At 46.9% G+C, this 13,633-nt stretch overlaps 1 pseudogene; it reads left to right on the top strand.

The window, feature by feature from the left end:
• The first annotated feature begins 607 nt into the window (after positions 1-607).
• The window catches only part of LOC119283575, a 109,597-nt pseudogene continuing 96,571 nt past the window's right edge, over positions 608-13,633 (top strand).

Below are 13,633 nucleotides of genomic sequence, written 5' to 3'. Positions count from 1 at the left end.
CCGGCCGAAGGTATAGTCCGGCTATCCGAACACCCCCTAATCCAGGACTCCCTCAGTAGCCCCTGAACCAGGCTTCAATGACGACGAGTCCGGCGCGCAGTGTCTTCAGCATTGCAAGGTGGGTTCCTCCTCCAAGTACTTCATAGAAGATTTTGAACACAAAGATAGTGTTCGGCTCTGCAAAATAAGTTTCCACATATTGCCATAGAGAGAATAATATTTACACAAATCTAATCTGCTGACGCATTCCGTAGTGTGACACACCACGGCCAATCCTTTATCCGAGTTGTTTCATTATCCCACCTCAGCGCGTCATGCGAGGTGGTTTCCTTGGCACGTCTTGTTAAAGCAGAGATCATGTCCCCTTATTCCGGGTTTCTCATCAATACGGGCGTGGGTAACCCAACCGCGCCATTGATTACGGCGCTTGGAGATAATCGAGTTTTACCAGGCTGGTGGGGACACGTAGTTGCATCCACCCATATAAGGGGATAAGGATCCACCTTTTCACCTACACCTTCTTCCTCCCTTGCTTATCCATTCTCGCGCACTCGAGCTCCAGCGCCCAAGTCCGCACTCCCCGCCTCAACCTTCTCCAGCCTTGTCCGGAGCGGGAGGCAAGTGGATGGTCTCCTCCGTCATGGAGGGACACATCAAAAAACTAAGGAAGGCCGGATACTTGTCTAACGACATCGCGTACCGGCTTCCCGAAAAGGGGCAGCTCCTCCCCACCCCAAGGCCCCATGAGAGGGTACTGTTCCTTCCCCACTTCCTCCGCGGACTGGGCTTCTCAATCCACCCATTCGTCCGTGGACTCATGTTCTACTATGGCCTGGATTTCCATGATCTGGCCCCGAACTTCATCCTCAACATCTCGGTGTTTATCATCGTGTGCGAGGCTTTCCTCTGCATCCGCCCCCATTTCGGCCTATGGCTCAAGACTTTCAACGTCAAGCCGAAGGTGGTGCGCGGCAACCAGGCGGAGTGCGGAGGCGTCATGGTGGGCAAGATGCCCAACGTCTTATGGCTCGAGGGGTCCTTTGTGGAGACCCTGAAGGGGTGGCAATCGGGGTGGTTTTACATCACCGAGCCGCGCGACCCTGAGTGGGTCGCAGCCCCCGAGTTCCGGTCCGGACCCCCAACGCGGCTCACGTCCTGGAAAGAGACGGGCCTATCGTGGGGAAGCAAAGGAGAGGTGACTGGACTGCAAACATGCCTCCAATCCCTGGTGGACAAGCAGCTCAAGCTTGTCAACGTAGTCCAGGTTATGCTCATCCGCCTGATCCTCCCGTGTCAACAACGGGCCTTCAATCTATGGGAGTTCAATCCGGCGCAGCACCAAACTTTGAGCAGGCTCTTCGACACGACGTACGAGGATGCCTGGAAGGTGCTCTTCAAGGGCGCCGAAGCTCCCGCATCCGCTACCGAGGATCGTGGATTCAGCGCGCAGCATCACGCTAGTGCGGTAAGTTGTTTGTACCTTTTATAGGGTATTAATTTTCCATAGTTTGAATCTATGCGGGATCTAAGCTCCCTTACCTTTGACAGGCTTGGCAGGCGCAGTCCGGACGGATCAACCATCCGGCTCCTTTGCCCGAAGACCCAGCCGATGCCCGCTTGGCGAAGCTGCTGGTTTCGGCACCCTATGTGGTGTCGGAGAAGAAGGCCACGAAGAAGGCCACAGGGACTCGAAAGAGTGCCCGGCGCCAGGAGGTGTCGGATTCATCATCCGGCGGCTCCGAGGCGCATTCCTCCCGTGAAGACGAGGAGGAAGTAGAAGAGACCTCTCCCCCTCCAGCGGGAGGAGAGAAGAAAAGGAAGGCCGCCCTCTCTGGGGAGGCCGGAGGGTCTAAGAAGGGGAAAACCCTTCCTCCGGACTACTCCACCGAAGCCGACAACGGCGGAGAGGAGTGGCCGCTCAGGGCCAAGCCCCTGGCGAAATCGTAAGTATCCGGATACCAGAGTAATTCATAGTATTCCTTTATTGCACAGCTTTCGAATATGATTATGCAGCCCACCCAAAGACCGGCTCGACGCATCGTCAAGCGGTTCACTGGACTCGTTGGATGTGAATTTGCTTCCGACGGCTTCCTCCCCCCGCCCTACGGACGACGCCGAAGTGTTGTCTCAACAGGTTCCAAGCCGGGAGGAGGTGGTCCTGGAGGCGCCGCAAGGCGACCTCCCGGACTCCAGGAGTAAAGGGGATAAAACCCCCCAGGGCTCCAAGTCCGGCTCAATTCCGGACACTGCTACGGAACCTTCAAAGGTTCTAGAGTCCGGTGGGCGACCTCCTTCCAAGAGGAGCAAGCCCACTGTGTCGGTGACCCCCGTCCAACCGGAGGCGCCGGACGATCTGTTCGAGGCGCTCCAAGGCGCCTCCATCGATGAGGAGCACCGCACCATTATGAGTGCGGTGGTCCAGAAGGTTCAGTCCGCCAAGAGCGGACTGACTGAAGCTTGTGATAGCCTTTTAACAAGCTTTGAGGTAAGTAAAGAATGTGTAAATAATATTACCGCATAGACAGTAGCCCCTGATGCTCTGTTTGGCGTTCGGGAAGAAAAGCCGAATAGAGGAAGAAATTCGCAAGAGTCTAACAAAAAGGAGTAAATATGCGCATGCAGGCTTCTCTGCTTGCGTCCGCCGCACTGACTGCGGAGGTGGACACGCTAAAGCAGAACCTCGAGCGGTCCGAGCAAGAGCTCGGGCGTGCCAAGAAGCAGCTCGAGGACAATGAAGGTAAGAAATACATTGTTTGAATATATATAAAAAGGTGCAATTGCAAAAAATGACAGGATTATCGTGGCTATTGTAGGGGCCACATCTGAGGTGGCGACCCTTAAGCAAGCGCTGGTCGAGGCCGAGAAGAGGGCGACCACGAAGCGCACCGAGCGGGAGAAGTACGAGGCCAAGGTTGGCATGGTACAGCAAGAGCTCCAGGTTCTCATGAAAAAACATGAGAGTTTGGAGCTTGACTCAAAGACGCGAGCGTCCGAGCTCGCAGCGGCTATTAAAAATGCCAAGTCTGCCAAGGCCGAATCCCAGAAGATCCTCCAGGAGTTGGATGAGGTGAAGAAGATAGTGGCGGGTAAGGCATTCTTTATGCAAAGCAAACACATAAACGTGAGTTACTTGTTACTTACCCGAATCCAGAGCTCTCCAGGAGTGTTTGCAGATCTTCCCCGGAGTGTGTCCGATGCTGCCGCATTCTATCGAGCCGAGGAGGGCAGCTCGACAGAGAAGGTGTTCTGGTCTCAGTACGCTTAGGCCGGACACCCCGTGCCCCTGAGCGACCAGCTGAAGCAACTGGTCGAGCTCCACAAGGCGGCCGAACAGGCCATGAAGGGCCTCATAGTTCGACTGTGGCCTGGAGAGGCTCTACCTGGGAGCTATTTCGGGCTGGTGCGGCGGCTGGTGGGGCCTGTCCGAGGCTCGAAGACATCAAGCGCTCCATCTGCATTGAAGCTGCCCGTAGGGCCCTTGCCCGCTAAGGTGCACTGGGGCAAGCTGGATGTTGAGAAGCTTGTGAAGGATGGGCCACCGCCGGGGAAAGAGCATCACAAGCCCAAGAATTATTATAAGGATGTTCTGAAGGGTGCCTGCCTTGTGGCGGATGAATGTTCCAAGGATGTATTTTTTGAGTAAAACTCGCTCGTTTTGTCCTGTGCGCTGAAAACTTGTTCATATGCACTAAGCAATGCTGTTGGAATTTAAAATATTACCTTCTGTGCGGCTGTTTATCAATACTGAGAGATGGCGAGTCTCCGGCTTCTGCCCCCGTGCCGCTACTGCTGGGGTGTTCGGGGATAAACCTGGGCGCTCTTTTTCCCATGTTTGGGTCCTTCGAGGGAGGCGCTCAGCCCAACGAACAAGGCAATCGGACTATAATGCGTGAACACTCTCACTTAGCCATAGAATTCTATAATTTTAAATTTCGGCGAAGCCCCTAGTATTCGGAAGACCGAGTTCGGGGCGCTATTCATGCCTTGTCCGGACAGAGCCGACTCCTCGCTCTAAGCAGCATAAGTCTTTAGGGACTCGAAAAACCTCTCGAACAGCGACCAGCTCTCGCTTCATCATGACAGTCAGTTTTAGCTTTGTCCACTGAGGTGCTCGACCCAGCTCAACTGGGGCACAATCGCAGTGGTTTTCCTAGTGCTACCTTAGCCGATATAGCGGAACGTAAGGCACCAAAACATAGGAGCCGGGCAAACCCAACTATTGACCCAAGACATGATTCGGAGCCGATGCATATAATGCTATAAGTTCAGGGTGCCGCACTTGTTAAAGTGTTCAGACTTCTCACACCATATTGAGGGGTACTAAAGCCCCTGGCGTATTTTGGTCGTACCAAAGTGTACGGATGCAACATGTCGTTAAGGAACATATATTAAAAAAGAGTAATGCAAAAATAGACAAAAGATATGCATTGTTTATTAAAGAGGGCTGCGATCAAAGCCGAATGATACAAATAATGCGATAAGCAAAAGGTTGGACTATTTAACGTGTCCGTTCCAGGGGAAAGCTGCGGAATAGTATGCGAAACATGTATACTGCTCGTGATAGAGACCACCTGGGAGTTCCGTAATGCGGCGTGGCTTGTCTGCTTCCCTGGTTCTTGCATCGTTTGTGTGGCAATTGAATTGCTGAACAGGCCTTCCGAAGAATGGAGTCCTGAAAGTAAGAGAAAATTAAAAAAAATAGGCAGCCCCTGGTGCGGTTTAAGCCTTGTTTTGGGCGTGCCGTGATGGTGCCCTCCCCCTGTACCCATGGTATTTCTAGAGCGTAGTTATGTATGCGAAGTACTGGTGTCGCATTTTTGTGAGGGCTGGGGTTGGGGCTGCATTGCTATGCCTTCTCGGAACGTGCCAGGTGGTCTTGTTGTAGGTTACTCCGGGCGCGCTTGACGGTGTCCGGACGTTTAATGGCCGGACTAGAGAACTGCCTGGAGAGGCTGCTTTGTACTTCCGCTGCAAGGGCCGCCGTGTGCTCCTCCGTTCGGAGGGAGCGTTCGGTGTTTCCATTGACCGTAATTACTCCTCGAGGGCCTGGCATCTTGAGCTTAAGGTATGCGTAGTGCGGTACCGCATTGAACTTGGCAAATGCGGTTCGCCTGAGCAGTGCGTGATAGCCACTGCGGAATGGGACTATGTCGAAGATTAACTCCTCGCTTCGGAAATTATCCGGAGATCCGAAGACCACTTCAAGGTTAACTGAGCCTGTACAGTTGGCCTCTACACCTGGTATTACGCCTTTAAAGGTCGTTTTGGTGGGCCTGATCCTTGAGGGATCTATGCCCATTTTCCGCACTGTATCCTGGTAAAGCAGGTTCAGGCTACTGCCGCCGTCCATAAGGACTCTAGTGAGATGAAATCCGTCAATAATTGGGTCTAGAACCAATGCGGCGAATCCGCCATGACGGGTGCTAGTGGGATGGTCCCTTCGATCAAAGGTGATCGGGAAGGAGGACCATGGGTTGAACTTTGGGGCGACCGGCTCTATCGCGTATATGTCCCTTAACGCGCGCTTCCGCTCCCTCTTGGGGATGTGGGTTGCGTATATCATGTTCATCGTCCGCACTTGTGGGGGAAAACCCTTCTGTCCACTGTTGTTCGGCGGCCGGGGCTCTTCGTCGTCATCGCTATGTAGCCCCTTGTCTGTATTTTCGGCATTTAACTTGCCTGCCTGCTTGAACACCCAACAATCCCTGTTGGTGTGATTGGCCGGCTTTTCGGGGGTGCCATGTATCTGGACAAGCGGTCGAGTATTCGGTACAAACTGGACGGGCCCCTAGGATTTCTTTTGAATGGCTTTTTCCGCTGACTGGATTTATAGCCTCTGAATCCGACATTAACTGCCGTATCCTTGGCGTTGTCGCCGTTAATGTGGCGCTTATGCTTGTTGCGACACGACCTGCCACTACTGTCCCTAGTATCCGAATTACCAGGGTTCTTGGTCATGTTGTTGCTACGAGCAAGCACATGAGTGTCGTGAGTGCTGCCATAGATTTCGGCTTTTCCTGTCCAAGGTGCCGAGCAAGCCACTCGTCACGGATATTGTGCTTGAAGGCTGCTAGGGCCTCAGCATCCGGATAGTCGACTATTTGATTTTTCTTTGTTAAGAACCATGTCCAGAATTGCCTGGCCAATTTCTCTGGCTGCTGAATTACGTGACTTAGGTCATCAGCGTCTGGGGGTAGCACATAAGTGCCCTGGAAATTGTCGAGGAACGCGGCTTCCAGGTCCTCCCAACAACTGATTGATCCTGTTGGCAAGCTGTTAAGCCAATGCCGAGTTGGTCCTTTAAGCTTGAGTGGGAGGTATTTGATGGCATGGAAATCATCACCGCGGACCATGTGGATATGAAGGAGATAATCCTCGATCCATACCGCAGGATCTGTTGTGCCATCATATGATTCGATGTTTATGGGTTTGAAACCCTCGGGGATTTGATGATCCATTATTTTGTCTGTGAAGCATAGTGGGTGTGCGGCGCCTCTGTACTGGGCTATATCACGACGTAGCTCCAAGGAGCTTTGTCTACTATGTTCGGCCCTGCCGAATTTGTGGCCGGCGTGACGGTTACCGTCTCCAGTCGTGGGGTGCCCATGCGATCCGTAGATCGATCTTGTTTGCCTTGCCTTGTCCTCCAACATATCTCGCAGGTCTGGCGCATTTTCCCGTGCCTTGGTACGGGGTGTGGCTTGAGTGGAGGGCCGAGAGGCCTCTCTGTCGCGGCCACGAGGTGGACGATCGGCCGTATCGAGTGCAGGTGATGCAGGTTTAAGTGCTTCCTCCTCTAGTCGGGGTAGAAACCTGCGCTTTGGGTAGCTCTTGGAGGGGCGTTCGAGTTTATGCTCTTCGGCTGCAAGGACTTCAGTCCATCTGTCGACTAGCAAATCTTGATCAGCTCTAAGTTGTTGCTGTTTTTTCTTGAGGCTTCTTGCCATGGCCATAAGCCTGCGTTGAAAACGCTCTTGCTCGACGGGATCCTCTGGCACGACAAATTCGCTGTCGTCGAGGCTTGCCTCGTCTTTGGAGGGAGGCATATAATTATCGTCCTCGACCTCTCTGTCTGCCGCTCTCTCATGAGGGCTGGTTTCTCCATCCTCCTGTGCTAAATCTTGTTGGAGGGGGTTTTCTTCGGCACTCTCCGGAGTATTATTATCTCCCGTGCTGGTATCACCATATTTGTTTTGGCAGGATTTTGATCAGCGCCGCTAACGCCGGCGCTTAGGCTGTTTCTTGGAGGGGTCATCCTCCAATGTTCCATCGCCATCTCCTTCTTTTGGGGTGTCCACCATGTATATGTCATATGACGAGGTGGCTTTCCAGGGCCCGATAGGCGCTGGTTCTTCATCGTCTCCTGCATCGGCGTCCATACCATTGATGTCTTCGGAGTCGAAGTCGAGCATGTCGGTTAAATCGTCGATAGTGGCTACAAAGTGGGTGGTGGGTGGGCTTTGAATTTCCTCATCGTCTGAATCCCAACCTTGCTGACCATAGTCCGGCCAGGGCTCTCCTGATAAAGAGAGAGACTTTAGTGTCCTCAGAATATCACCGGGCGAGTGCTGAAAGATGTCCGTGGCAGTAAACTCCATGATCGGTGCCCAATCAGATTCGATCGGCAGGGGCGCGGAGGGTTCGGAGTCCAGAGAGGAGTCTGGCTTCTTGGAGTCATGAGTCTCGCGGAGTGCGGGGCTGGTGTTCGGCTCGATCACCGTTGGGATCGCATCCCCCGAGGCGGCGTCCAACCGCCCATCCTCGATCGGCGCAGTTGGCTCCGAATTAAGGGTCGAAGCCGATGCGGGTGCGGCCTCTAGGGCACTGTTCGGTGGCAGAGCTAGATCATGCTCGTCGTGATAGTGCGGCACGCTCGGCAGTGGCTCGAATCCGTCGAAGATCAAGTCCCCGCGGATGTCAGCCGTGTAGTTTAAACTTCCAAATCTGACCTGACGGCCAGGGGCATAGCTTTCGATCTGCTCCAGATGTCCAAGTGAATTGGCCCGCAGTGCGAAGCCGCCGAAGACGAAGATCTGTGCGGGGAGGAAGGTCTCACCCTGGACTGCATCGCTATTGATGATCGTAGGAGCCATCGAGCTTGACGGCGACGACACAGAGGAACTCTCAATGAAAGCACCAATGTCGGTGTCAAAACCGGCGGATCTCGGGTAGGGGGTCCCGAACTGTGCGTCTAGGCCGGATGCTAACAGGAGGCAAGGGACACGAAGTTTTACCCAGGTTCGGGCCCTCTCGATGGAGTAAAACCCTACGTCCTGGTTGATTAATATTGATGATATGGGTAGTACAAGAGTAGATCTACCACGAGATCAGAGAGGCTAAACCCTAGAAGCTAGCCTATGGTATGATTGTTGTTGTGTATGTTGTCCTACGGACTAAAACCCTCCGGTTTATATAGACACCGGAGAGGGTTAGGGTTACACAAAGTCGGTTACAATGGTAGGAGATCTGTATATCCGTATCGCCAAGCTTGCCTTCCACGCCAAGGAAAGTCCCTTTCGGACACGGGACGAAGTCTTCAATCTTGTATCTTCATAGTCCAGGAGTCCGGCTGAAGGTATAATCCGGCTATCCGAACACCCCCTAATCCAGGACTCCCTCAGATAGTTTTATGATCCAATTATTCTATTATTGTTGAGAGGACTTACACTAGTGAAAGTATGAACCCTAGGCCTTATTTCCACGCATTGCAATACCGTTTACGCTCACTTTTTATCATTAGTTACCTTGCTGTTTTTATAATTTCAGATTACAAATACTATTATCTACTATCCATATTGCACTTGTATCACCATCTCTTCGCCGAACTAGTGCACCTATACAATTTACCATTGTATTGGGTGTGTTGGGGACACAAGAGACTCTTTGTTATTTGGTTGCAGGGTTGCTTGAGAGAGACCATCTTCATCCTACGCCTCCTACGGATTGATAAACCTTAGGTCATCCACTTGAGGGAAATTTGCTACTGTCCTACAAACCTCTGCACTTGGAGGCCCAACAACGTCTACAAGAAGAAGGTTGCGTAGTAGACATCAAGCTCTTTTCTGGCGCCGTTGCCGGGGAGGTGAGTGCTTGAAGGTATATCTTTAGATCTTGCAATCGAGTCTTTTAGTTTCTTGTTTTATCACTAGTTTAGTTCATAAAAGAAAATTACAAAAAAATGGAATTGAGAGTACCTCATATTCTTCATCTTTTTAATATCTATCATGAAAATTATGATTCCGATAATTGTGCTCAAGTGCTAGAAGAAGAATGCATTAGAATGTTTGGCACTAAATATTTGAATGATGAGCATGATTGCAATGTTGTTAGTATGAATTTCTTGAATATCTATGATGCTAATGATATGCAAAGCCACAAGCTTGGGGAAGCTATGTTTGATGAAGATGATATTTTTTGTCCCCCAAGTTTTGATGAGAAAATTTATTATGATGAAAGCATGCCTCCTATTTATGATGATTATATTGATGAAAGTGGATTTGGAGAGGTCATGACTTTATTTTGTGATGAGTCAACTATTCCGCAAGAGGTTCCAATTGATTATGAGAACAAAGTTGCTATCTATGATGATTATTGTGATGACTTTTATGCTATAAAGAATAATGATATCCATGAAAATTTTCATCATGATTTTAGTTTTCAATTGGATTATGCCTCACATGATAATTACTTTGTTGAGTTTGCTCCCACTACTATTAATGAGAAGAATTTTGCTTGTGTGGAGAGTAATAAAATTTCTATGCTTATAGATCATGAAAAGAATGCTTTAGGTGCTGGTTATATTGTTGAATTCATTCATGATGCTACTTAAAATTATTATGAGGTAGGAACATATGCTTGTAGGAATTGCAATAATATCAAGTTTCCTCTCTATGTGCTAAAAGTTTTGAAGTTATGCCTGTCTTGCTTTCCTATGCAAGTTGATTATTGTTCCCATAAGTTGTTTGCTCACAGAATCCCTATGAATAGGAAGTGGGTTAGACTTAAATGTGATATTCATATTCTTCATGATGCTCTCTTTATGTTTCAATTCTCATCCTTTATGTGAGCATCATTGAAACCACCATGCCTAGCTAGGGGCGTTAAACGATAGCGCTTGTTGGGAGGCAACCCAATTTTACTTTAATTCCATGCTTTCTGTTCCTGTTTAGTAATAAATAATTCATCTAGCCTCTGTTTAGATGTGGTTTTATGCTTTTAATTAGTGTTTGTGCCAAGTAGAACCTTTGGGAAGATTTGGGGGAAGTCTTGTTGATCATGCTGTAAGAAAACAGAAACTTTAGCGCTCACGAGAATTGCTGCCATTTTTATTTGGAGAGTTATATTTAGTTAATTGTTTTTTCAGATTATTAATAGATAAATTCCTCAGGTCCAGAAATTTATTTTAGAAGTTTTGGGGTTCCATAAGTATATGTTTGATCCATATTACTACAGACTGTTCTGTTTTTGACAGATTCTGTTTTTCGTGTGTTGTTTACTTATTTTGATGAATCTATGGCTAGTAAAATAGTTTACAAACCATGGAGAAGTTGTAATACAGTAGGTTTAACACCAATATAAATTAAGAATGAGTTCATTACATTAACTTGAAGTGGTAATTTACTTTCTTATACTAACGGAGCTTACGAGTTTTCTACTTTAAGTTTTGTGTTGTGAAGTTTTCAAGTTTTGGGTAAGGATTCGATGGACTATGGAATAAGGAGTGGCAAGAGCTTAAGCTTGGGGATTCCCAAGGCACTCCAAGGTAATATTCAAGGATAGCCAAGAGCCTAAGCTTGGGGATGCCCCGGAAGGCATCCCCTCTTTCGTCTTTGTTCATCGGCAACTTTACTTGGAGCTATATTTTTATTCACCAAATGATATGTGTTTTGCTTGGAGCGTCAATTTATTTTGTTAATATTTGCATGCTGTTATTTATAACAATGTTTTGCATCTTTTATTTCAATAAAAGTAGCATTGATAGACTTTACTATGCCTATGTTACAAGTATACATGTTGCTGTTTGAAAACAGAAAGTTTACCGCTGTTGCAATAATTCCATAGAAAAGTCAGAATGTGATAAAATGTTGAAACCTATTGCATATTAAGCTCTGATAAATTTACTACAGTGGGAATTTTCTTTCATAATTTTTGGAGCTAGGGACGTATGGATGTTGCTGCATTCTTTAAAGACTATTCTGTTTAGGCAGATTGCTGTTATGTTTGCATTGTTTGCATATGAATACTTCTTTAATGATTCTATTTGAGGATAGTACTATTAAATATGCAGAGGCATTTAGTATGCAATGTTGAATAATAATTTTAGTGATTTGCTACAGTAGAGTATGATAAGGTTTTGGCAATGGTTTATACTAACTTATCTCACGAGTCCTTGTTGAGTTTTGTGTGGATGAAGCTTTTGAGATTTAGGGAGACCGTGATATGAGAGGAATTAAGGAGACACAAAAGCTCAAGCTTGGGGATGCCCAAGGCACCCCAAGATAATATTTCAAGAAGTCTCAAGCATCTAAGCTTGGGGATGCCCCGGTTGGCATCCCACCTTTCTTCTTCAACAATTATCGGTTAGTTTCGATTGATCCTAAGTTTTTTCTTCTTCACATGATGTTTGCTATTCTTAGATGTAATTTTATTTTGTTTTTATTGCTGTTTGAATAAAGTAACAAGATCTGAAATTATTAAATTTTAGAGAGTCTTCACATAGTTGCATAATTATTCAACTACTCATTGATCTTCACTTATATCTTTCGGAGTAGTTTGTTGTTGCTCTAGTGCTTCACTTATATCTTTTAGAGCATGGTGGTAGTTCTATTTTGAAGAAATAGATGAACTATCATTCTTCACTTAGATTATTTTGAGAGTCTTAAATAGCATGCTAAATTTCTTAAAATCCTAATATGCTAGGTATTCAAGAATAATAAAATTCTCTTATGAGTGTGTTGGTTACTAAGAGAAGTTTGATACTTGATGATTGTTTTGAGATATGAGGATGGTAATATTAGAGTCATGCTAGTTGAGTAGTTGTGAATTTGAGAAATACTTGTGTTGAAGTTTGTGATTCCCGTAGCATGCACGTATGGTGGACCGTTCTGTGATGAAGTCGGAGCATGATTTATTTATTGATTGTCTTCCTTATGAGTGGCGGCCGGGGACGAGCGATGGTCTTTTCCTACCAATCTATCCCCCTAGGAGCATGCGCATAGTACTTTGTTTCGATAACCAATAGATTTTTGCAATAAATATGTGAGTTCTTTATGACTAATGTTGATTCCATGGACTATACGCACTCTCACCCTTCCACCATTGCTAGCCTCTCTAATACCGCGCACCTTTCGCCGGTACCATACACCCACCATATACCTTCCTCAAAACAGCCACCATATCTACCTATCATGGCATTTCCATAGCCATTCCGAGATATATTGCCATGCAACTTTCCACCGTTCCATTTATTATGACACGCTCCATCATTGTCATATTGCTAGCATGATCATGTAGTTGACATCATATTTGTGGCAAAGCCACCGTTCATAATTCTTTCATACATGTCACTCATGCATCATTGCACATCCCGGTACACCGTCGGAGGCATTCAAATAGAGTCATATCTTGTTCTAAGTACCGAGTTGTAATTCTTGAGTTGTAAGTAAATAAAAGTGTGATGATCATCATTATTAGAGCATTGTCCCAGTGAAGAAAGGATGATGGAGACTATGATTCCCCCACAAGTCGGGATGAGACTCCGGACAAAAAATAAATAAAAGAGGCCAAAGAAGCCCAAATAAAAAAAGAGAAAGAAAAGAGGCCAAAGAAGCCCAAAAAAGGCCATAAAAAGGAGGAAAGGCCCAAATAAATAAATAAATAAATGAGATAAAAAGAGAGAAGGGGCTATGCTACTATCCTTTTACCACACTTGTGCTTCAAAGTAGCACCATGATCTTCATGATAGAGAGTCTCCTATGTTGGCACTCTCATATACTAGTGGGAATCTTTCATTATAGAACTTGGCTTGTATATTCCAATGATGGGCTTCCTCAAAATGCCCCAGGTCTTCGTGAGCAAGAAAGTTGGATGCACACCCACTAGTTTCTTTTGTTGAGCTTTCATACACTTATAGCTCTAGTGCATCCATTGCATGGCAATCCCTACTCACTCACATTGATATCTATTGATGGGCATCTCCATAGCCCGTTGATACGCCTAGTTGATGTGAGACTATCTTCTCCTTTTTGTCTTCTCCACAAACCACCATTCTATTCCACCTATAGTGCTATGTCCATGGCTCACGCTCATGTATTGCGTGAAAATTGAAAAAGTTTGAGAACATCAAAAGTATGAAACAATTGCTTGGCTTGTCATCGGGGTTGTGCATGATTTAAATATTTTGTGTGGTGAAGATGGAGCATAGCCAGACTATATGATTTTGTAGGGATAGCTTTCTTTGGCCATGTTATTTTGAGAAGACATAATTGCTTGGTTAGTATGCTTGAAGTATTATTGTTTTTATGTCAATATTAAACTTTTGTCTTGAATCTTATGGATCTGAATATTCATGCCACAATTAAGAAGAATTACATTGAAATTATGCCAAGTAGCACTCCACATCAAAAATTCTATT

Source organism: Triticum dicoccoides, chromosome 4A (assembly GCF_002162155.2).
Source record: "Triticum dicoccoides isolate Atlit2015 ecotype Zavitan chromosome 4A, WEW_v2.0, whole genome shotgun sequence".
Lineage (NCBI taxonomy): Eukaryota > Viridiplantae > Streptophyta > Magnoliopsida > Poales > Poaceae > Triticum > Triticum dicoccoides.
The sequence above is the reverse complement of the archived record's forward strand: the minus strand, read 5'-3'. Positions and strand labels throughout refer to the sequence as shown.